This window comes from Spinacia oleracea, chromosome 4, assembly GCF_020520425.1.
Source record: "Spinacia oleracea cultivar Varoflay chromosome 4, BTI_SOV_V1, whole genome shotgun sequence".
Lineage (NCBI taxonomy): Eukaryota > Viridiplantae > Streptophyta > Magnoliopsida > Caryophyllales > Amaranthaceae > Spinacia > Spinacia oleracea.
In genome coordinates this window covers 187,070,615-187,094,151 of record NC_079490.1, presented here as the reverse complement: position 1 = coordinate 187,094,151, position 23,537 = coordinate 187,070,615, and the positions used below count along the sequence as shown (strand labels likewise).

At 37.3% G+C, this 23,537-nt stretch overlaps 1 long non-coding RNA gene across 1 annotated transcript; it reads right to left on the bottom strand.

Moving 5' to 3' along the window:
* Nucleotides 1-8,835: 8,835 nt before the first annotated feature.
* Nucleotides 8,836-11,741, bottom strand: LOC130459787 (uncharacterized). Its single transcript, XR_008919389.1, has 3 exons — nucleotides 11,005-11,741; nucleotides 9,320-9,370; nucleotides 8,836-9,184 (listed from the first exon to the last, which is right to left on the bottom strand). It is a non-coding gene; the product is annotated as an uncharacterized lncRNA (long non-coding RNA).
* Between the last annotated feature and the right edge of the window lie 11,796 nt (nucleotides 11,742-23,537).

Here is a 23,537-nt window from a genome sequence, read left to right as displayed (position 1 = left end):
GCCGGTATTGTCTGTTGATGGCTGCCGATTTTAACTTGTTTCATTTTGTTTTCAATTTTTGAGGTTTTTCGATGTATTTGTACTTCCCCCAAATATTGAATAAAAAATGAATGTTTGTTACTTGGCTGCTTCTTTTCAACTTGTTCTTTCGCAATTTTTAGGTCTTTAAATCCGTAGATTTCTCGAGCTCCTCTTTCTGTAGACTTGCTAAAAACCTTTTGATCTTGCGAGCTCTTTAAATCCGTAGATCTGTTAAGAGACTTTTTAACTTTTGCGAGTTCTTCAAATCCGTAGATCTGCTAAGAGGCTCTTTGACTTTGTGAGTTCTTCAAATCCGTAGATCTGCTAAGAGACTCTTTAGTTTTGCGAGTTCTTCAAATCCGTAGATCTGCTAAGAGACTCTTTAGTTTTGCGAGTTCTTCAAATCCGTAGATCTGCTAAGAGACTCTTTAGTTTTGCGAGTTCTTCAAATCCGTAGATCTGCTAAGAGACTCTTTAGTTTCCAGACTCTTCAAATCCGTCGATCTGCTCAGAGGTTTGGATTGTTCTTCCGATCTCTTGTGGTTCGGAAACCTGGGCAAGAGATCGCTAGTCTGCCTCTTTAGTTATGCCTTCGGCGATCCGTGGATCTGAGCCGGAGTTTTATAACTTGATTCGAGCGACTGTTTGTTGCGAACAAATTTTATTAGGGTACCGCGAATCCGAGGATTCTGGACGGTTCCCTGAAGTGTATGATTTGGTCATTTCTTGCATTTTATCAAGGAATGGGCAAAGTCAACCTGTTTTTAGTCTCGGATTGATCAGATCCGAGGCTGCAGATATATATAAAGGGACAATAAATGTAGAGATAAGTTCAATGAAACACATGGTGCCAAATGGCTTTCCTCTTCTCATTAAACAACTTACTTGGTTTACAGACAGAGATCATACAAAATATTTCTTGAGAACATCGGTATTCCAATGGTTCTTCAGAATTGTTCCATCTAACTGTTTCAGCATATACGTGCCTGGCCTTTTTTCGGAATGGATGATGTATGGTCCTTCCCAAGTGGCTGAGAGTTTGCCATGGATCCGTCCTTTCTGAACCGAGGCGGCGTTTCTGAGTACTAGATCACCGACTTTTAGGGGTCTGGCGTTGACTCTTCGGTTGTAATGCTTGTTGACCCTCTGCAAATAGGCTGCGTTGAGTGTCCTTGCATCGTTCCGAGCTTCATCCAGTAGATCGAGAGCTTCGGATAGAAGTTGGTTGTTGCTTTCTCCTTGGAGCCCATCATACCTGTTGTATGCCTGGATCCTCAGGCTTTCTGTTCCGATTTCCACAGGAATTACTGCTTCGGATCCGTATACAAGGTGGAACGGTGTTTGTCCGGTAGCTTCTTTTTCAGTGGTCCGAAGGGACCATAGCGTTCCGGGTAGCTCTTCTAACCATTTGTTTTTGTCATCCTCGACTCTTTTCTTGAGTGCGTTGAGGATGAGTTTGTTAGCGGCTTCGGCTTGCCCGTTGCTTTGTGGGTGACAGAATGCCGAGTACGCTAGGTGTATGCCGAACTGTTTGCACCACTTTTGCAACGGGGTGTTGTCGAACTGTTTCCCGTGGTCGAAGACCATCAGTCTTGGTATGCCGAACCTTGTGATGATGTTCTGCCATATGAACTTGCGGACCTGAGGTTCGGTGATGGAGGAGACAGCTTCGGCTTCGATCCATTTGCTAAAATAGTCGACTCCTACAATCAACCACTTCTTCTGGTTCGTTGCTGAGGGGAAGGGACCAATGATGTCTAACCCCCACTGTGCGAATGGTAAGGGATACAGTGTTGATTGTAGGGTTTGAGCTGGTTGATGGATGGCTGGTGCGAACTTTTGGCATTTCTCGCATTTCCTTGCCATCTGCTTTGCCTCGGAAACCATAGTGGGCCACCAGTACCCAGCCCGAAGGGCTTTATGTGCTAATGTCCTACCTCCAATGTGGTTTCCGCATATCCCGAGGTGGATTTCCCTTAGGATGTAGTCAGCGTCTGTTGGACCCACACATTTTAGCAGCGGAGCAGAGAATGATTTCCTCATGAGCTCTCCTTCGGCGCTGATGATGAACCATCTGTTGAATCTTTTCAGTTTTCTCGCTAGCAGCTTATCTTCGGGAAGTTCTCCCCTTTCTTTGTATGCAACTACTGCGTCCATCCAGCTAGGTTCGGTACGTAAGCTGCATACTGTGGTGGGTAGCAAGTCGATGCTTCTCTCTTGGTGAACTTCCACGTGGACCGACCTGTTTAGGTCGATGAGTGTTGAGCTTGCGAGTTTTGACAGTGCGTCTGCTTGCGTGTTCTGTCCTCGGGGAATGAGGATGACTTCAAAGGATCTTAACTTTGACGTTAAGGATTTAATTTTTGCTAAATAGGCTGTCATGCTGGGCCATTTGGCCTCATACTCCCCTCGGATCTGATTGGCTACAAGCTGGGAATCAGTTTTGAGGCGAACATGTTCGGCCTCCAGGGATAAACAAAGCTCTATCCCTGCGATTGCGGCCTCGTATTCGGCCTCGTTGTTGGTTGCTTTGAAGCCGAACTTCAATGCATACTCTATGCTTTTCCCCGTCGGGGGGATCAGTACAACTCCTGCCCCTGAGCCGTTTATTGTGGAAGATCCGTCAGTGAAGACCTCCCAAGTGCTTTTCGTATCATCCAACATTTCCTGGTATGAGCATTCGGCCAAGAAGTCTGCCAATGCTTGTGCTTTGATTGCTGTCCTCGGCTGATATTTGATGCCGAACTCTGATAGTTCGAAGGCCCAGGCAGCCAATCTTCCTGACCTCTCTATTTTGTCGAGTACTTTTTCGAGCGGTTGGTCAGTTAGCACCGTGATCTGGTGGGAGTCGAAGTATGGCCTCAGTTTTCGTGCAGCTACCACTACTGCATATGCGACTTTCTCGATGAGTGGGTACCGGGTTTCGGCCCCTGTGAGTGTCCGGCTGGTGAAGTAGATTGGCTGTTGCTTCTTTTCTTCTTCCCGAAGAAGCACTGCGCTGACGGTTCCAGGGCTAACTGCGACATATAGGTACAGGGTTTCCCCCTCCTTTGGTCTGGCCAGTGTCGGCAGTTGAGCTAGGTGGGCTCTGAGTTGCTGAAAAGCTTCTTTTTGCTCCTGTTCCCATATCAGTTCGGGATCCACTTTCCTCGGGACCCCTTTTTTCTTGACTGGTTCTGTTTCTCCTCCGGGGAGGTTCTTTGGTTTCAGTGCTTTGAAGAAGGGGGCTCCCTTATCCGAGGCCTTTGATATGAACCTTGTTAGTGCGACTAACCTGCCGGTTAGCCTCTGCACATCTCTCTTGGTCTTCGGCTCGGGTAAATCCAATGCCGCTTGGACTTTGTCCGGGTTCGCATCAATTCCTCTTTCGCTCACCATGAATCCGAGGAATTTACCTGACTTCACCCCGAAGACGCATTTTTTTGGGTTCAGCTTCATGCTGTGCTTCCTCAGGTTTCCGAAGGTCTCTGCCAAGTCTTTGACGTGGTCTTCCTCCTTGATGCTTTTTACGATGGAGTCATCCACATAGACCTCCACATTCCTCCCCTTCTGGTCGGCGAAGACGTGATCAACTAGTCTCTGGTAGGTGGCTCCGGCATTTTTCAAGCCGAAAGGCATCATTTTGTAGTTGAACACTCCTGCGCTTGTGATGAACGCTGTCTTTGCCCTATCATCGGGGTGCATGAAAACTTGGTGGTAGCCTGAAAAGGCATCCATGAAGCTGAGCAGTGCATGGCCGCTGGTGGAGTCAACCAATTGATCTATCCTTGGCAGGGGATAGCAGTCTTTGGGGCAGGCTCGGTTCAGGTCCGTGAAATCCACGCACATTCGCCAGGAGCCATTCGCTTTTTTGACCATCACCACGTTGGCCAGCCATTTCGGATACATGCATGGCTCGATGAATCCGGCCTCCTGCAACTTTTTCACCTCCTCGGCGATGGCTTTGTTTTTCTCCGAGGAGTAGTTCCTCTTTTTTTGCTTGACTGGCCGAGCCTCAGCGTTGACGTCCAGCTTATGACAAATCAGCTTCGGATTTATCCCTGGCATATCTGCTGCTGACCATGCAAAGATGTCTTTATGATCCCTGAGTAATCGGATCAAATCGATTCGGAGCCCCGAGCTTAGGCCCTTGCCTATTCGGACGCTCCTGTCTGAATCATCTTCGAGGAAGATATCCTCCATTTCTTGATCTGGTTCGGGGGATAGGGTTTCGGGGCGAGCATCAACTTCTGCGGGAGACAAGCTGCTCGTGCTTGCTCTTCTCCTTTTTGCCTCGCTTTCCTCTCCCGTAGCTCCTCTTTCCTCCTCGGGGCCGCCCCCTAGTTTGGGCTTTCGGACAGCAGTGTGGCAGGTTCTTCTCGCCACTTCTTGATCACCTCTGATTCGTTCGGCGAATCCTGCATCCGAGACGTATATCATCAGCTGGTGGTATGTGGAGGGGACTGCTTGCATCTTGTGAATCATGGTTCTCCCCATGATTACGTTGTATACGGAGTCGCAGTCCATCACCAAGAATTCGTCCCGAAGGGTTTTTGCTGCCTGGCCTTCGCCCACCGTGACTGGTAGGGTGATCTTTCCTCGGGGGATAGCTGCGGATCCGTTGAATCCGATCAGGGGATAACTGACTTTCGTCAGTGCTTCCTCTGGCTCTTCGAGGATCAGCTGCTCGAAGCAGTTTCTGAAGATGATATTGACGGCACTTCCTCCGTCGACTAACACTCGATGTACGTTATGGTTGTTGAGGTCCATGGAAATGACCAGAGGATCGTCATGTTTGTACTGGACTCCGAAGCAATCATCAGCAGTGAAGGTCATGTTCGGGGGGTGTGGTTGGTTGTCTCCAACCGCGCTGAAGTTGACCCGATGGGAGAGGGCTCTTAGGTGTTTCTTGCTGGCCTGGCCAGACTTCTGCCCCCCGAACACCACCAGGATGTCGTTTTTCTTATGTCCTGTTGCTTCGTAGACCCTCTTCTGGGGTTGCTCATGCTGTTTGCCACTGGCGGCCTTTTCTTTTTCCTCCCTTCGGTCTAACAAGTACTGTTTCAGGTAGCCTCGGCGAACGAGGTCCTCAATGTTGTCTTTCAGCGAGTTGCACTCTTCGGTATGGTGACCGAAGTCATCATGGAACTCGCACCACTTGTTCTTGTTTCTCCGAGCTGGGTTGGACTTGAGCTTCCCCGGTAGTTTCCACTTTTCATCATTTCTGTTGAGGCTAAATATCTCTTTTCGGGGCAGAGCTAGTGGAGTGTAGTTGGTGTATTTGGGTTGAAGTTCACCCCTTCTCCCGTCTTTCTTCGGGCTCATCTCTCTAGCTCCTACTTTCTCTTTCCCTTTCCTTGAGCCGCCCTCGGGCTTGCTCTGGTTATTCTTTGTGTCTCTCGGATCTGACGATCCCTTCAATCTTGCAGCGGCCTTGTTGAACTCTTCGGTTCTGATGAACGCATCGGCCATTTGGAGCACGTCAGCTATTTTGGAGGGGTTCTTCATTGAGAGTTCGTCACGGAACTTCCCTTCCTGGAGCGCGTGCTTCAAGGCGAAGATGGCCACGTCTGGCTGCAAGTTTGGTATGTTTGTTGATTCCTTCATGAATCTGGCCATGAATTCTCTCAGACTTTCGTCTCTTTCTTGTTGGATTGAGGTCAGTTCTGCTGTGGTTCGCTCGGGGCGATTGTTGCTCACGAACTGTGTGCAGAATCTCTTTTTCAGCTTTTTCCAGCTCTTGATCGATCCCTTCGGCAGCGATCTAAACCACTCTCCCGCCACTCCGGTTAGCGTGGTTGGGAAGTATTTACACCAACATGCTTCGGAGTAGGGACTCAAGAACATTTGCTGTTCGTATGAGATGACATGATCCCTCGGATCTGTGATTCCGCTGTAGGTTAGGTGCGCTGGCAGTCTTACTTTCGGTATTTCTTCCATGATCAGCTCGTCCGAGAAAGGGGATGACGTAGGAGTCATGATTCTTTTCCCGAGTCTAGCCCTGATGCCTTCGTTTGCCGAGGTTCTGTGATTAGAACGCTCGGGCGTACGATGGGGGCTAGGGGTTCGATCATGCCTCCTGTCTCTTCTTCTTTCTCGGCTACTGACCTCGGGTCGTTCGCCAGACCTGCTCGACTCACCTACCCCGAGTCTCGTATGGATCGAAGGTCTTAACCTTGAGTGGACCGAGGGTCTCAACCTGCTGAGCACCGAGCTTCGGATCCGAGTGTTACGAGTAGTTGATTCGCTTTGGAGAGCTGTTGGAGTAGGCGATGGTCTCGCAAACAATTCTGGTTGCTGTTGTGCCCTTTTTTGGGTGTCCCACGTGGTTTCCATCCACCTCGATGTCAAGTGTGTGCCTGTCAAGGGAAGGAGTTCTCGTTCGGGTCTGGACACTTCCGCACTGGGTGGCTCGTTCAGCCTTCGCCTGGTCCTCCTCTCTTCTCTGCGGTCATTTGCCAGTCCTTGCTGCTTCTCATTGAAGAGGAAGTTTTGCATGATGGTCATGGCCGCAGTGAGCTCTTCCCTAGTTGGAATCGGAGGTCCTGCATTCGTGGCGGTCGTAGCTCTGCTTGGCTGTGACCCCGCCATCGATTGAGGGTGCCCCTCTTGGTCAGATTCTGAATCTGACCGCACCATCATATCGTCGTTATTGTTGTTAACAGCATCATTCACCATTTTCGCGGAAAGAGGTGATTGATGTCTTTCAAAGGCTTTGAAGTGTTCTTCCCCACAGACGGCGCCAAATTGTTCCGGTGTTGTAAAGATGGAAACAATGGGCTTCGAATGAAGGCCCTTTTGTATGTGTTGAAGATCTTGCTTGTTTGAATGAGTGGAGTCCGAATTCACCTGCACAAGAGCAAAGTCACTAGCCTCGGGGGTGTTTCCGAGGAAAGCCCCTCCGATGCCTAAGTAAGAATGATGCTCGGATTCTAGAGAGAAGTTCTCTAGAAGAGTAGTCTTAAGGCGGTAAATTGGACGTACCTTGAGGTGTGAGCCTTGGCGGCCTATTTATAGTGTTTGCATAATAAATGCCCATAGGTCATTTATTGCTATTGGGCCTTGGGCCTTGATGGATGGCTGACTAGCCATTGGTGGGTTTGATGCTGTTTGTTTAGAGCCATTGGGCTTTGGACTTAGTGGCCCAATTGAGAATCAATTGGGAGCCCAAACAGTTTCTGAGTTTTACTAGCTTTTGAGCCCGTTTATAAAACGGGCGGTTGTATAATGGTTGTTTATCTGTCTTTTAAAGTTTTAATTAGTGAGAGCTTGTGATTTTTGGTAATATATTAATTAAATAGAGGTGTAATTTGAAGTAAGGGTGACAATGGATCGGAGGTAGATTGGGCCAATGGAGACTCATCCGCCTCCATCCGTCAACTTTTCATCCATCATCCAACTCATTCGTCACTCCATTTACCCTCCATCCACATCCGACTCATCCATCATGCATCCGCGGATGAATCAGATGGATCGGATGATTAGCCGGTGTAATTAAAATTATCGTCAACTTTATTTATAATATCAATCAATATAAAGTAATATGTGTTAATCAATGAATTATAATTTTGATACATTTACATTATAAAATAACCGAAAATGCTAATAATAAAAAAATATTAGGTAATGCATACGGGATTATATTAGTAATTAAGTAATTGTAGTAACCAAAATTAATAATTTTAACGGATGGATGGATGGATGGATCAGATGATGGATCAGATGATGGATCGGGTGACGGGTTGGATGAAGCTCTACCCGAATCCGACCCGACCCATCACCCGATCCACACGCCACCCGTTTAACAATAGTGTTTTATCGGGTTTCAACCATAAATTCGGTTCGGGTTGTTCGAATATCCGTCGGACTTTGATGAAATTGTCACCCCTAATTTGAATGTTGAAAAAATATAAAAATTATATGTTGAATTAATATTGAATGTTAAAGGGGTGAATTAAGTGGAAGAGGTTAATGTGTATATTGGACTATTAGTAATTGATGTTGGATAAGGAAGATGAAGTGGAAGAGGAGTTAAAGTTGTAAAACATAGAAACAATAATAAAAAATAAAAAAAACTAATAATGAATTGATGAATGAAATGAGAGATGACACATGGCTTCCAATAATCTATGGTGACACATGTCTTTCAATAATCGAAAATTTCATGAAATGCCCTCGAGTTTTGCCATAATTCACCAAACGCCCATCAAGTTTCAATAATTCATAAAATACCCCTCACAATTCGTACAAATACCCATCATACCCTTACTAATAACGGGCCGTTAGTCCGCCGTTAGCCAAGTTTCCAATTCACCCAAATGCCCCTATTCTGAAACTTATTTCACCAAATGCCCCTATTAGGAAACTTATTTCACCAAATGCCACAAATTTAAATATAGCTATTCTGATGTTCCGGCGGCTAGTTTTTGTGTTTGAAAAGTGGTTCTTGGTCATGGTTGGCTATAAAAACCCCTTTGCTGAATGGTTCTTGTATTTTAGATGTTATTTTACTTTACTTTGCTAATTTCATAAGATTTTTGTCATGAGTTTTCTTTCAAAATCATCTTCCACACCCAATGAGTCCACATATATTAGGGTACCTAACAAATTTTGTTATTGTGGTAGGAATAGAGGTTGAAGTGGTGTTCCACAAGCTCTTCTGGATAGCTGCTAATGCTTTTTGGGGTAGTTTTTTGCACATCTGTTTTGATCTTGCACATATTCATTGAGTACAAAATAACATTAAATGTAGTTGGTGCAAAGATGTTTTGTAAGTGAAGCTAAAAACAGAAATGCTTCCCAGTTTGGTATTTTGTGCAGATTATGCAACATCAATTATTTATGAAATGTGAATTTGTTTCTCATTACTTGTGTTTACTTCATGATTACAAACAGTAAAATTACAAACATCAATATCCCCATTTGTATTACAACTTTGACTACTTTTTGTTGTTGTTTTAGCTTCTTCTTCATTTGCTTCAATTCTTCTTGCATCTTACTGTTTCGCCTGTTTTCAATACTTTCTCCTTCGTCTAAGCTTCCCCCGCATTGTCCTTCGTGTTGTTGCCCCTTGTTTTTTTGCTCAACTACTCCCTTTCACCATCTCAGATTGTTTCAAGGATCACACTTGTAGTACAACCTTTGTGGATTGAGTGTTGTATCAGAGCTTCGAATGACAAATTTCCTAGCACAATAACAAAATTTGGTAGGTACTCTAATATATGTGGACTCATTGGGTGTAGATGATGATTTTGAAAGAAAACTCATGACAAAAATCTTATGAAATTAGCAAAGCAAATCAAAATAACATCTAACTTACAAGAACCATTCAGCAAAGGGGCTTTTATAGTCAACCGTGACCAACAGCTACCTGTCAAACACAAAAACTAGTCGCTGAAACATCAAAATAGCTATAGTTAAGTTTGGGGCATTTGGTGAAATAAGTTTCACAATAGGGGCATTTGGTGAAATAAGTTTCAGAATAGGGGCATTTGGGTGAATTGAAAACTTGGCTAACGGCAGACTAACGGTCCGTTATTAGTAAGGGTATGTTGGGTATTTGTACGAATTGTGAGGGGTATTTTATGAATTATTGAAACTTGATGGGCGTTTGGTGAATTATGGAAAAACTCGAGGGCATTTCATGAAATATCCGTTCAATAATATATGGTTATCCTTTTTAAATACTAGGTATAGATTAACTTTATTTTCTCTTTGGTACGTAGTATATATTGTAGTACTCTGCTTAGTTTTTCTTTGGTACATGTTTGAATGTTCATATGTATGTGTTCATCAATGTCTTAATTTGTGTTTATCTGCATATTGTTAAGAAAATAACCTTGAATTATATTTCTCTATACCTTGTTTGAATAACTTTTTTTTTGTTTACCCTCATGTAAATTATTTTTATTTGAATTTCTCTGTTTGTTCATAGTGACTTGTATTACGGATTATTATTTTGTTCATTATCTTTTTTTTGTGTGTGTGTGTGCATCTTGCAGATATATCCATAAGAATGATCAAGGTATGATTTCTATAAATTTCAATTTAACAGTAATGTTCAATTTATCTGATAATATATTATTAAATTATATTGTTTTGTTTATTGATTCACATTAAATTCTTTGCAAGTACGGGTTTTCATATAATCAACGTTTTAATTTTTGACAAACTATAAAATCCTAGATTCGCCCCCCTATTCGTCTAATGTTTCAGTAGAGTAATTTTAAACATATCTTTTACCACTTCTTCTGATATTGATTAAAAAAACATTGACCATCAATAGTTTTAAATTCGCCTTACTAAAAAAAATATAAAAATTTGATACTCCGTATTTAGAAAATTTACATTAAAAAAATCCAATGAGACCCCACACGTTAATATTTTTTCTATTATTCATATTACTGATTACGATCTAAGCTTTTAAAGTTTGAACACATGAATAGTAAACATGAGAAATATTATGAAAGGAGCAACCGAGGAAGTGCTACTTATTAGATTTTTATAATCAATTGCTAAAAAGTATCTGGTATTGATTAACAAAACATATATTGTATATAAGACTACAAAAGGTCTTGCGCGCACAAGGTGTACAAAAAATTTATTGTACACCAAGATAACTTTAGCCCATTTTTTTTTTGTAACTTTAACCTAATTTTGATTAACTTTTATATTAGTAAAAAGAATTTGATAGATAAACATTTTAATGGATTAAATGATTAATTTTATACATTATTAGTGATTCTGAAGAAATAAGTTTTATTAAAATGAAAAAGATTATCACTAAAACATAAATAACTTTTACATATATAAGCATAACGTTTAAGCATTTTGAGTTAACTTTTACTCCGATGTACGATAATTATTGTACAACACTGTAAATAAGAATTTGTGATAAGACTATTACTTGTTAGATTGCTATAATAAAATGAATAAGTAAACTGGTTTCAAATCTAGTTTAAATATAAAAATAACAATTAAGCAAAATTTGAAAAAGAAAATTACTTATCGTTATCATCAAAACTCTTGCAGTTCATTCACTTCACTCCGTTCTAAGTTCTCATCATCATCATCATCATCATCATCAAAGTCGTTATTATCATTTGTTATTCATCATTACAATCACCATCACTAAATCCACCATTAACAAAATCATCAGCAACAACAGACAACCTTACGGCCTTCGCCTCCTCTACCACCACCACTATCCCACCCATGGCCCCGCCACAACCGACCATCCTCTTCTCCTCCTTCGCCGCGAACCACTCAGTTCCGCCAACGCCCAGAATGAAACCACCTCCGCCCAACCCAACTTACCCCTCTTCCTTCTCCTCCTCCGGCGTTTCGTGCCCCTGCATCTTTCAAAGACCAAGTTTTGATGATGCGTGATGACGTGATGTTTGATAATGATGATCCCTTGTTGTATAATTGGGGAAAATTACTGGGAATTTTTCTTTATGATAATGCGTCATGTTTGATGATGATGAACCATTGTTGTGTAATTGGGGGAAATTACAGGCAAATGTTTTTTTCTTGAAAATTATTTATAATTGTTAAATGACATCACTTTCCGGTTGTTTTCGATGGAAAGTGAATCGGGGTTGTAATTTAAAGTGGGGTATAAAGTTTAGGTCTATAATTCGTAAAGTGTTAAGTTTGTTGGGTTGTATTTGACAATTTTTCCTTTAAATTTTATATTTGTACTGTGCTAATATTAAGTTCATATATGATAATATGCCATAAATTATTCACTATCAAATAATCTTTTAGTTGGAAAAGAATTCTCACATAATAAACATTACTAAATTAATTATGTAATTAAGTTCACTTATTTAGAGGAAGAAAAAAGAGCGGGAAAAATAATCAATATGAGAGTGATATGTGTCCGTTTTGCATCTAGGGCCTCTCTTTAGTATAGTTATAGAATTTTCATTATTTTTTTAACACAAATTCTCATTTAAAGTTGTGGTGTATAATAAATATTGTACACCGAAGTAAAAGTTAACCCAAAATGCTTAAAAGCCCTGATATGTGTAAAAGTTACTCGCTCCGTAATTTTTAGGGTTTACATGTTGACCGACACAAGTATTAAGGAAGCTTAGTTGAGTTTAATATAATAACGATGCAAGTGGTATAGTTGACAATAATTAAATAGATAAAATGCAAGTGAGGTGTAAGAGTTACTAAAATTGGAATAATTTATGATATAAGTGAGCCCATAGGAAGTAAGAAATAATAAACAAGGAGTGATCGAGCGTAAAAGTTATCAAAAATGACATTGTAACTCCTAAAATAATACGTCGGGAAGTAATAATTGTAACTCCTAGTGTATCTATTCTTTAGTGACAAAATTTTACATTTTTATAAAAATTATTCCTTTACTAATAACATATAATGGAACCATTTAACCCTATAAAATGTTTATCCGATCCATCTATTTTTTTTTCTTTAATAATATAAAAGTTAATCAAATCTCCTTCAAAAAAAAGTTAATCAAACCATATTAAAAATTACAAAAATTTAGGTAAAAATTATCTTGGTGTAGTACACCTTGCACATGAATATTGTTAAATTTCTTAATAAAAAACTACCATAATGATATCTTATTAATACTATCACTAGTATGTGCCCGTGCTATTGCATGAGTACCTATAAAAAGTGTAAAAGATTTATGAAATGACTATATTAACTACAATGTTTATTGTATGGTGATACCAAAATATATCTAAATATTGTTGTGTCATATGTAAAACGTAAAACCCGAAGTAAGAAACTAAAATACTATCCAAACTTAAGTTCTAGATTCTTGATGATCTTAAAAAAAAAATTATGAAATTGCAAAATCGACTACGTGGATAATTTGATTTTGTAGAATATCCTGTTGTAATTAAATAACAATATTCTTTTACCCATTTCACTTGAAAAATTAAGACAAAAGTGAATAAATTCATAAGAAGTAAATACTTCTTCAAAATATCATCTCCAGATGCCTGATTATTAATAAAGTTAAATACCATGGTTAACGTATATTGTGTAATTATGTACTACGTATAATTCGAGCATTCATGTGTAAAATGTGTAATGTTTGCATTTTGTATCATAGATTTGTCACGAAATTTTAAAGTGAAAAATTGTTATTATATTGTTTTCTTTCTTTCCTTTATTCTTTCCAATTGAATACTCTTAATTTTTCTTATTTCCCATTAAGTGTTCAATTAAGCCACTTTAGTTTGTGTCGGCATCAATAGGTCTCAGTGTAACACCAAACTCATTTTGTGAAAAAAATATTACTCACGTCGGATTAGAGTAGAGTTATACTCATTATACTACTTCATCTATTCTTAAAATATTGTCCCATACGAAATAAGAAACATCATTTTATTAATGTAATAAGTCTCACATTATTAATATTTTAGTGTAAATTGTGTATATAGGTTGGTAATTAAGCCCATAAAGAGAAAGAACCTACAAATAAAAAATAAAAATAAAAATAAAAAAAGCCCACGAGGAGAAAGATAGAGAGATAGCAAGTAGCCGTAAAAAGTTACTTCACCATATAACGTATTGGGTAAACTTAAAGAAACACTCCAAAAAGAATGGGGGCAATTTTTTAAGAACAGAAGAAATATCAATGGTTCTATTGATCTATGCTAAGAGTTGGGCATGATGGAACCTTATTGTTTGCCTCTCCCGACAAAATTGATCTATTAAAAATTGGAATGGAATGAAGAAATACAAAAGTGATAACTAAATGTATTTTTTATGTGAGAATAATGTTATGGTCTTATGATCATTTTAGTAACAAAGTGAATTTTTTTTACGAAAATGATAAAGGTCGCAACATGCGACCTTTAAGCCGTGTCACAATGATGACATGGCATACTTGTGTGTCATGATTTAAATTGGAAATTAAAATATTTAACTTATATAACTATTATACATTTTTCAAAAAAAGGTAAAAAAAATCTTAATATTCTAATTTGTTTCCTTCTTTATATCGACTACCTTATTTACATAATTTCATAGTAAAAATAATGCATTGATAGTAAAAATATTCTAATGATGCATAGCCTACGTGGCGCCTATATGTACCAATTAAACAGCGACACGTAAGATTGCGACAACTAAATGTCATCGCAACTTGCGACCTTTATCATCACCCTTTTTTTTATCGACAGACCAAATGCCACACGGAAAGTGACGGAGTATGACGAGGAAGTCATTTCGGCATGAAACACATCACAAGGGCATTTCTGTAAATAAATTGAATTTCAATGGTACATGTTTTAATCGTAATGGACCAATGGTACATATTTTTATCGTAATGGTACATGTTTTTATCGTAATGGTACTCCGTTTAACGAAATGGTACTTTCTTTTTAATGAATGGTACACAAAATGCCCTGTGATGTACTCCTTCCGTTCCTATTTGTTGTATCCGTTTCCATTTTAAGCGTTTCTTTTTGTTGTACCCGTTTCTATTTTTGGACATACATTTTATCCTAAAATACCCTTATATTTCTATCTAATTACCAAAATACCTAAAGATTCTACCCATATTCCCACCTAAATTTCCCCACCCCTATTATTTAATTCTTTTCCCTTCCCCATATACCCACTCTCTCACCTCCTTTATCACTCATCATTATCACTCATCTCTCTTACCTAATTTCTTTATTATTATTTTTTTATTATTATAATCTCTTACATACAATTATTTTTCTTACACCCAATCATTACACTTATACCAATACAAACCAAGATTCCAATTTTCTTAAACCCCCCACCCCCACTTTCCCAAATGGATACAACTTAAAGGAACGGAGGGAGTACATCACAGCATGCCGAAATTCCACTCCCGGAGTATGACTGTTTGGGTTTTTGCACATATATAATGCACACGCATGGAAATAGTAGTCCGTACTATGTTTGTAGACCTGTTATTCAGTGAAGGTCAGTAGTCATGGCAACGTTTGATACTACGGAGTAGGACCCTATTGTGAGTCTATTGCGAGTTTTTTTTCCTTATCTCGTTTTGACGGAAATAGTATAGTTGTCCGCCATGAGCATCAATTATTCAATTGTGGGTTACCTTTTATTTACCCCACTTTTAGTCTCTCTCCACTTCCACTTCCACTTCCACTCTATCTCTTGATAAGAATTACCCCCTCTGTATTTATTTAAGAAATATATTTGTTTTTTTTTGCCGTATTTATTTAAGAGATACACTTGCCATTTTTAATAACTTATTAATCCCATCATCTAATTAAATAATCTATCTACACCCCAACCTCACCCCCGCTACCTAAAATGACATGGTCCCCACTTGTTTTTCTTATTAAAATATATACTCAACCCCACTTGTTTTATTACTTTATTTCATTCAATTCTTTTTCTTAATACACGTGCCCGGCCAAGTGTATCTCTTAAATAAATACGGAGGGAATAGCTATCAGAAAATCTAAGAAATAGACTATCTCTAACACACTAACTCACAGCCCCGATCCTGATATTTTGAGGGCTCTAGGCGAAATAATGGATCAGGATCCCTTCCGAAATGATACGTCTTTAACTGAAATAATATCATAACTTTTTTTGTTAAATCCATTATATTGTTGAATTCAAATTAATAAAAAAATTATCATATCTCCTTCGCATGATCCTAGAATTTCAAAATTCTGCTCTAGTCGATCTCATAAAATATTTCAATAAACTAAATACTTACTTAATTACAAGATAATTAATGGGCATAAAGATTTTTTTTTTGTTTGTTTCAATAAAGGTTCATTTTGAACATATAAAAGTATCAATTAATTTTGTCTTCATTAAAATTTGATATATATTTTAAAACTTATAGTCCCATAGTCCATCAAATAAGCATTTTTTCGCCCACGTATAGTTACATAAATTAGAATTGAGTACTAAAAGTCAAATGCTATGTACATAAACTTAACGTAACACTTAATTCTCTTGTAAAGGACAGAGCTAATACAAATAAGGGGTTTAAATAATTGAGACACTATAAATACGAAATATTATAAATGAGAAAATTAGTTACTAAAAAGTAAATTTAAATAAAAAAATTACAATACAAGCTAACAAACACAAAAATAAAAATATTGACAAAGTTTAAAAAAAGAAAAGAAAAGAGTTGAACGAATAAAGGAAGTAAACAAGAAAAATAATGAGCCAAGGGAATAAAATATGTATTTAATGCGTTGTTTATTCATAGTACTAATTTACTGGACATGCTATTATTTTGGGGCCCCTTTCCGCATTGGACCCTAGGCGGTCGCACCCCTCGCCTATCCCCTAGGGCCGGGCCTTGTAACTCATGGTTACAATGGTGTCATGGTTTACTGTTCAAGATTGTGTGTATATCTACGATAGATCACAAGATCGAATTTGACTATTCACACTCAAAAAAAAAAATGGATGCAATTAATAAGAAGAGAAAAACCAGGTTAAACTCTTTGAGATGGTCAACTTAAATCATCATTTGAAAAAACATATTAATTTTTTATCGGATTTTACATACGCTATACTTTGAAATATAGTAATTTCTAAACTGACGCAAATGAATAATTAGTTTTTGCTAATTTATCCACCCCATTTTCTTACACTCTTCTATCTCTCCTGTGAACAAAAGCTTACGGTAAATAGGTTTGTAAATGAAAGACAAAGTACGGACTACTTAGTTGAGGCTCAACCATATTAGCTAGCTATTTCCTGAAACAAATTAGGCAATCAAACCTTAGCTAATTATTTCATAACCTATCTTTAAACAACCCACTCCCCACGATTTCATTATTGGCCATAATCGGTGCATGGCCGCAGCCCCCTCTCTCTCTCTCCATTATTGGCCACGATTTCACGATTTCATTATTGGCTAATTTAGTGACCGCCTTGGCAGTCGCTAAATTAGTGACCGCCAAGGCAGTCGCTAAATTAGTGACTGTCTTTGCGGTCACTAAATTAGTGACTGCCAAGGTGGTCGCTAGTTCTGTCTGTAAATTTTAGCGACCGCCTTTCAGTCGGAGTTTTCTTAATTACCGTCCAGGTGAATACTGACCGCCATTTTGCGACCGTTGGCGGTTGATAAAACTTTTACCAACCGTTTTTCGCGTTTTACCAACTACTTTTGGCGGTCAGAAATTAATCAATTTCTTGTAGTGCAATTTCTTAAATTTACCACCACTTAACAGTTATTGTTCAAAATTAACATGTGGGGCCACGTTGGGTAAAAAAATAAATAGAAAATATTAAGGCCATGTTTGGCAAACTAGCGGTGACAAGTAGCCATGAATAGTAGTAGATAACGGTTAGTTGTTAAAGTATCGGATAACTAATATGAGTGTTTCGGTAAAACTGACGGTTGATATTGTAAAATACAATAAAAACTATACATATTGTTTAAAACTTTACTATAAATTCATCGTTCACTACCACTACCTCCATGCTACTAATTTGGGACACGAGGAGCACTCATATCTTAGTTTTTTTTTTTTTTCTTTTTTTTTGAGAAAGACTCATATCTTAGTTGAATTTCAATATCTGTCCTTGTGTCCTCTGAAAGAATCAGACTATTGGAGACAGTATGTACATTTGTTCCGTATAATTTATTTATAAATAAAAAAGATTTTCTGCCGACTGGGATATATCCTATTTATATATCAATCAGTTTTGTAAATAAAGAGGGACAAACAGTAATTTGAAGTTATTTCATTTCCTCAACAGATCTGGTGGCTAAAAAGTATGTCCTTTGGGGAATATTTTGGTTGGAATCTTACCAGGAAAGGAAGAAATTTTGTTCAAAAGAAAACATCACAAAGTTAGCATCATTTTTATCTTCTCTTTTTTCCGAAAGTGATCGATATGATGGAAACAACATTTTGATGGAACACCCCATGTCCCCATCCCTAAAGAGTAAAGAGTCCTTGACTTAATACATCAATGTGCATGCATGAATATATTACTCATTATTATTATGTACAAAACTACCAACTCATTTATTCGGCTCGACTATACCGAGTCTATGGGGGTAATCATTACTTTATGACCGTCTTTAATACTCCCTCCGTTCTTAAATAAGTGTCACATTTGGGCTCGGGCACGGTAATTAATAAAATTGTAAAGTGTAAGAGTTAATGACCGAGAATGTTTTTTTTGGGGAAATGATAAAGTAGATAATTGTTTAATTGAATAAAGTACAAATAAAAGTGTATGTGGGGATTGAAAAGTGGAAAAGTGTAGAATGTGTAAGTAAAAGTAATTATGATTTATAGAAAAGTGAGAAAAGTGTATGAAAAAGTGTGAAAAGTGTATGGAAAAGTGGGAAAAGTACATGTTCAAAATAATAGAAATGTGACACTTATAAGGAAACGCCAAAAATGAAAATGTGACACTTATTTAGGAACGGAGGGAGTAGTTAGTTACTCCATATTTACTCCATTTGTCTCAATTTTTCCATTTGATCAATTTTCGTGAGAGCTTTTTGGTCAAAGTAGAGCAAATAAAATGAGACGGAGGGAGTATTATTATAATTTGGTATGCAATATCAATTTTTTAAGCAACCATATTTTTTAACTACAACTAGTTTTTGGGACCAAGCGATGCCCCGGGTTACTAAATTGATAACATTCACATTTACTTTATTTATTTATTTTTGCAATGATAATAGGAAACATGTAATAGCTTAGTCGTAAAAGTTTTATTACTTAAACTCAAGGGCAGAGTTTCAAACCTTATGCAAACCATGTTTCATACTCCCTCTGTATTTATTTAAAAGATACACTTGCCTTTTCCGGCCGTATTTATTTAAGAGATACACTTGTCATTTTTAGTAACTTATCAACCCCACCATTTATTTAAATAATCTATCTAGTATATCATATGTCCCACCACCATATTAAACAAATAATTTCATAACTACACCCCACCCCCACCCCCTAAAATGACATGATCCACACTTGTTTTACTTATTAAAATATATACCTAACCCCACTTGTTTTTATTACTTTATTTCATTCAATTCTTCTTCTTCTTAATACCCGTGTCCGGCCAAGTGTATCTCTTAATAAATACGGAGGGAGTATTTTCTTATGTATATGAAAATTACATTGAACAAACGACCCATAAACAAACCGGCATGTGTCACGTATACTTTCTTATAGACGCCTTTTAATACTTCCTCCGTTCCTTAAATATCGGACCGTCTGGTTTTTTACACTATTCACACTCATTTGGTAATTTTTTGCGCTTAATACTTAAGAAAAATTATTGTCATGTAAGATCTTGTTAGATTCATATAGATAAATATTTTCTAAATATCAATTTTTATAATTTTGCTTATAGATAATTCGAGATATAAAGAGTCAAAATAGATGTTTAAAAACGTAAAATCAACCATGGTGCATTATTTAAGGAAAGGAGAAAATACGTAACATAGATATACTTCAACTATTAGCAAGTTTCATGCATAAATATTTAGGGTACATCGCATATACTATGAGCTAATATATAATCATTACTTCACGAGGATGGAAGTTGATCGAAGTTAATTAATTATCGACCGTGGTCATTTAGATTGTGATTAATCAATTAAGATTAAGTTCAAAATTAAGATTAAGCTCAAAATTAAGATTAAGCATCTTATATTTGATTCTTGTCGTAAGTTGAATTCTTGTATTTTTGTGCTTAGGAATAGGTTGATGATTTATGGTTTCAACATTTTTACATGTTACCCACGTACGTCTCTGGGATAATCATTACTTTACAAGGATGGAAAAGTTGAAACTTATAAGTGATCATTTAAATTAGGTGTTTCTATTTGCTAATTATAATTTGTAGCTTAAAGTGTGCTCATTTTAAGATGTGTTGTTCTATATATATAGAAGTTGTGTAGTTAATATGGACACTACAAGAAATGGTACTATTAACGACGGGAAATTCCGTCGCGAAAGGCCAATAATCGTTGATTAACGACGGGATTTCCTGTCACGAATCCGTCATAAAAGGGGGCCGTCGTTAATAGAAATCCCGTCGTAAATTTGTCGTAAACCCGTCGTAAAAGACATTTGCGACGGTTATTCCCGTCATGTTTGGTTGTTAGCCCCGTCGCAAAAGGCTTTTGCGACGGGATTTTTGACCCGTCGTAATTAGGTTGTCGTTAAAGATACAAATTTTTGTGGTGGGAGTATTCTTGAGACACATTTTTAAAGTTGTGCATAGGTAACAGTAAAAATTCAAACTTGCACTATTAAAAAATACTACTCCTTTCGTCTCTTTTTGTTTTTTCACTACAAGAAATTGTACTATTAACGACGGGAAATCCCGTCGCGAAAGGCCAATAATCGTTGATTAACGACGGGATTTCCTGTCGCGAACCCGTCATAAAAGGGGGCCGTCGTTAATAGAAATTCCGTCGTAAATTCGTCGTAAACCCGTCGTAAAAGACATTTGCGACGGTTATTCCCGTCATTGTTTGGTTGTTAGCCCCGTCGCAAAAGGCTTTTGCGACGGGATTTTCGACCTGTCGTAATTAGGTTGTCGTTAAAGATACAAATTCTTGTAGTGTTTGCGTTTTCTTTTTTGGGTATTTTAAAATGTTTTTTACATTTTCTTTTATATTATCACATAAATGACTTAGTATTCTATCAACATTTGTGTCCAATTATTGTTTTAACCAATTAAATTCATTGGGTCATTTAATATCTCACACTTTTCTATTGGGACATTAAAATTTTCTCATTTTCCCAATATAATTATTTTGATAAGAGTAAAAACATTATAAACAAACGTAATTTTTCCTTGTTTAAATAAAAAAATAGAGGAATCTCAATGCACATTAATTAGTCGTTAATAAACGTGTAAAACACCAAACTTAAAGAACAAAAGATCGAAATTGAGGGAGTAATATGTATTATTTAAACTTATTAATTCTAAAATAAGTGAAAAAAGGTAAACAGTTACTTTCCCGTATTTTTTTAACTTCACCAATAGGCAATAGCCGCTTGGCACTGTCTATCTCTATTTATTTATAAGGGAACTCCTTATGTCACTAACGTAAATGATCTTTTGGTGTCCCCCTATAAATAGACTATAATACCCTCAATGACCATTAAATAAATTTAAATTGTATTAAGTAAATAATAATAGAAAACTTGTTTAGGATGATAATTAAAAAACATAAAAGGAATAAAGTAATAACAGGAAAATAATAAAAGAGGAAAAAAAGTCAAACAATTACTCCTTAATTCTCTCTTCCTTATTTTTTATGGCACTCCATAATGCATGTTTGTTTTAATGTTAATAATTTGGGAAAACAGAACAACACATAAACAATGGTTACTCAAATTTATTGAGGAAAATAAAACAGGGTAGGCAAACGTCATTTAAATTCAAAATCTCTTATATTCTCACGCATCGCATGCACATGAAAAAGTATTGTGTTTCACTTTAATACTATGTTGTAACACTGGTTTGATGTTTGCTAACACAAATGGTTGTTTGCTTCTGTTATGAGAGAGAGTCAAAAGTCATTATTCAGTAGAGAAGATTTTAAATAACTTTTTTTTACATATTATTAGGTTAAACTGTAATAATAAATTTGTTTCTTATATTGTCATGCATTGCATGCATATGAGACTAGAATATAATAAAAGAGAAGAAATCAATGTGATGATGACAAATGTCACTCATTGATTCGCCTTCCTTTTTTAATTAAAAATATTTTTTAAAAAAAATACTCTCTAATACATATATAGAACAATATCGTAACCTAATTAAGCAGCAGAAAATACTCATATAATATCTTTAACTTTATTACTACTCATTTGATAAATCATGTTAATCATAGTTACATTATGTAAAATAGTGAATTAGTTCCAAAAAAAAAAAATACATGAAACACAAATTAAGTAACTATTGTAAAAGATATTTTTGACTTTATGATTTTATGTATACTTACTCATTAAAATACATCTAGAGCCAAGTATCATGGCATGATTTTACTTTAATCTCACGAGTCACCCATAACATTATTCTTACATATTGTTACTATGTTTTCTTTATAATTTATCTGTGATTATCTAACACAATTATACTATATTCTCTTTATATATTTACATTGACTACCTAACATAACCATAGATTATCTATCATAATTACTTTTCTTTAATATGTGTGTTCTCTAATACGAATACAATCTTTTCCAAAAAATGTTTCGCATATATAATGTTTCATTCAAGAGTAAGTTGTGGATTATTTAACCGCATTTATTAGACTTAGCTTTAAATGCAAACTTGGACCAAGGGAATTATTTCCTTCACTTAGTTCCCTCACAACACGAGGCAATGGCCCATAGAACAAGTCATCCTTCTCTAGTTGTTTTTTGTCCTCCCCCTGGATCAAAGTCCACATCTAAATCTGAAAAGTCTGAATCACTTTCAGACCAATCACCAAACTCATCCCTGCATCCATCTTCAAATAAACAGTCCCCGAGGTCCTTTTTCTTTCCTTTTCCCTTATTCTTCCCTGCTTTTCTTGCTTTTCTTTCCCCTTTTTCACCTTCTGTGCTACACTCTTTCTCCTAGGGGTAGAGTTCTTCAAATATGGACTAAGAAGAGGTGGGTTTGAAGGCAGAGGTGGGTTTGAAGGCTTTGTGGGAGTGGCGGGGGTCTTTGATGGAGAAATTGTGGTATGGGGAGGGATTTTAGTATTTTTATAAATGTGTTTGTGTGGCTGGAGTGTGAGGAACAGCTGAAGATGGATTTGAGGGAGTAGGTTTAGACACACTAGATTTCATAGTGGCTGAGGCAATGAGATTGACAGTGGCTGGGCAGTTGGTTTTTTTTTTGGGTTGGGTGCTTTCACAGTTGATGAATTCTCACTTGTCACTGTACCCTTTCCCATGTAAATCACTACTAGATCAAAACCAAGCCTTGGGCTTCTCCTAACTGGGGAAAACTTCTATGAATCAAGTGGTTCCATTTTCACTTGTTTTAGGCTCAGTTTTGATGGGTCAGTAGGTTTGGTGTTAATGGGCCAGGTTAGTGTTCTTTGTGGCCCAGAAGGTTTGTTTTGTGTAGGTTGTTTCAGTGGTCTTAGTGGTTTAAAGGTGGCAGTTTGGTAGGTAACATATGGACCAATAGAAGTTGGTTTGGATTCCTCAATTATGTACAAAATGACCATGTTAGCTACATCTTTTGTCTCCAATGACCTCCCTATATCATCATGAGTGTGTATAATCTTCCTACCATTAGTCAAAATAATCCCATGTAGCCAAAACCATACACTGAAATTCTCAATAATCCTCCCTATGGTTCCACTCATCCCTTTCATTACAAGCTCCCTCAAACTAAAAACAGGTAACGCATGCAACCACAATGTCAATTTTGTATACAACTTCCCACCAACATAATCAATTTTCCCCTTATTGAAAACAAACTACCCCACCCCCACCCCCCCTCCCCCCCAATCCACTATTCCAAGATCAATATAACCTAACTGCTGATTCCTACAATTATAATTACTAATAG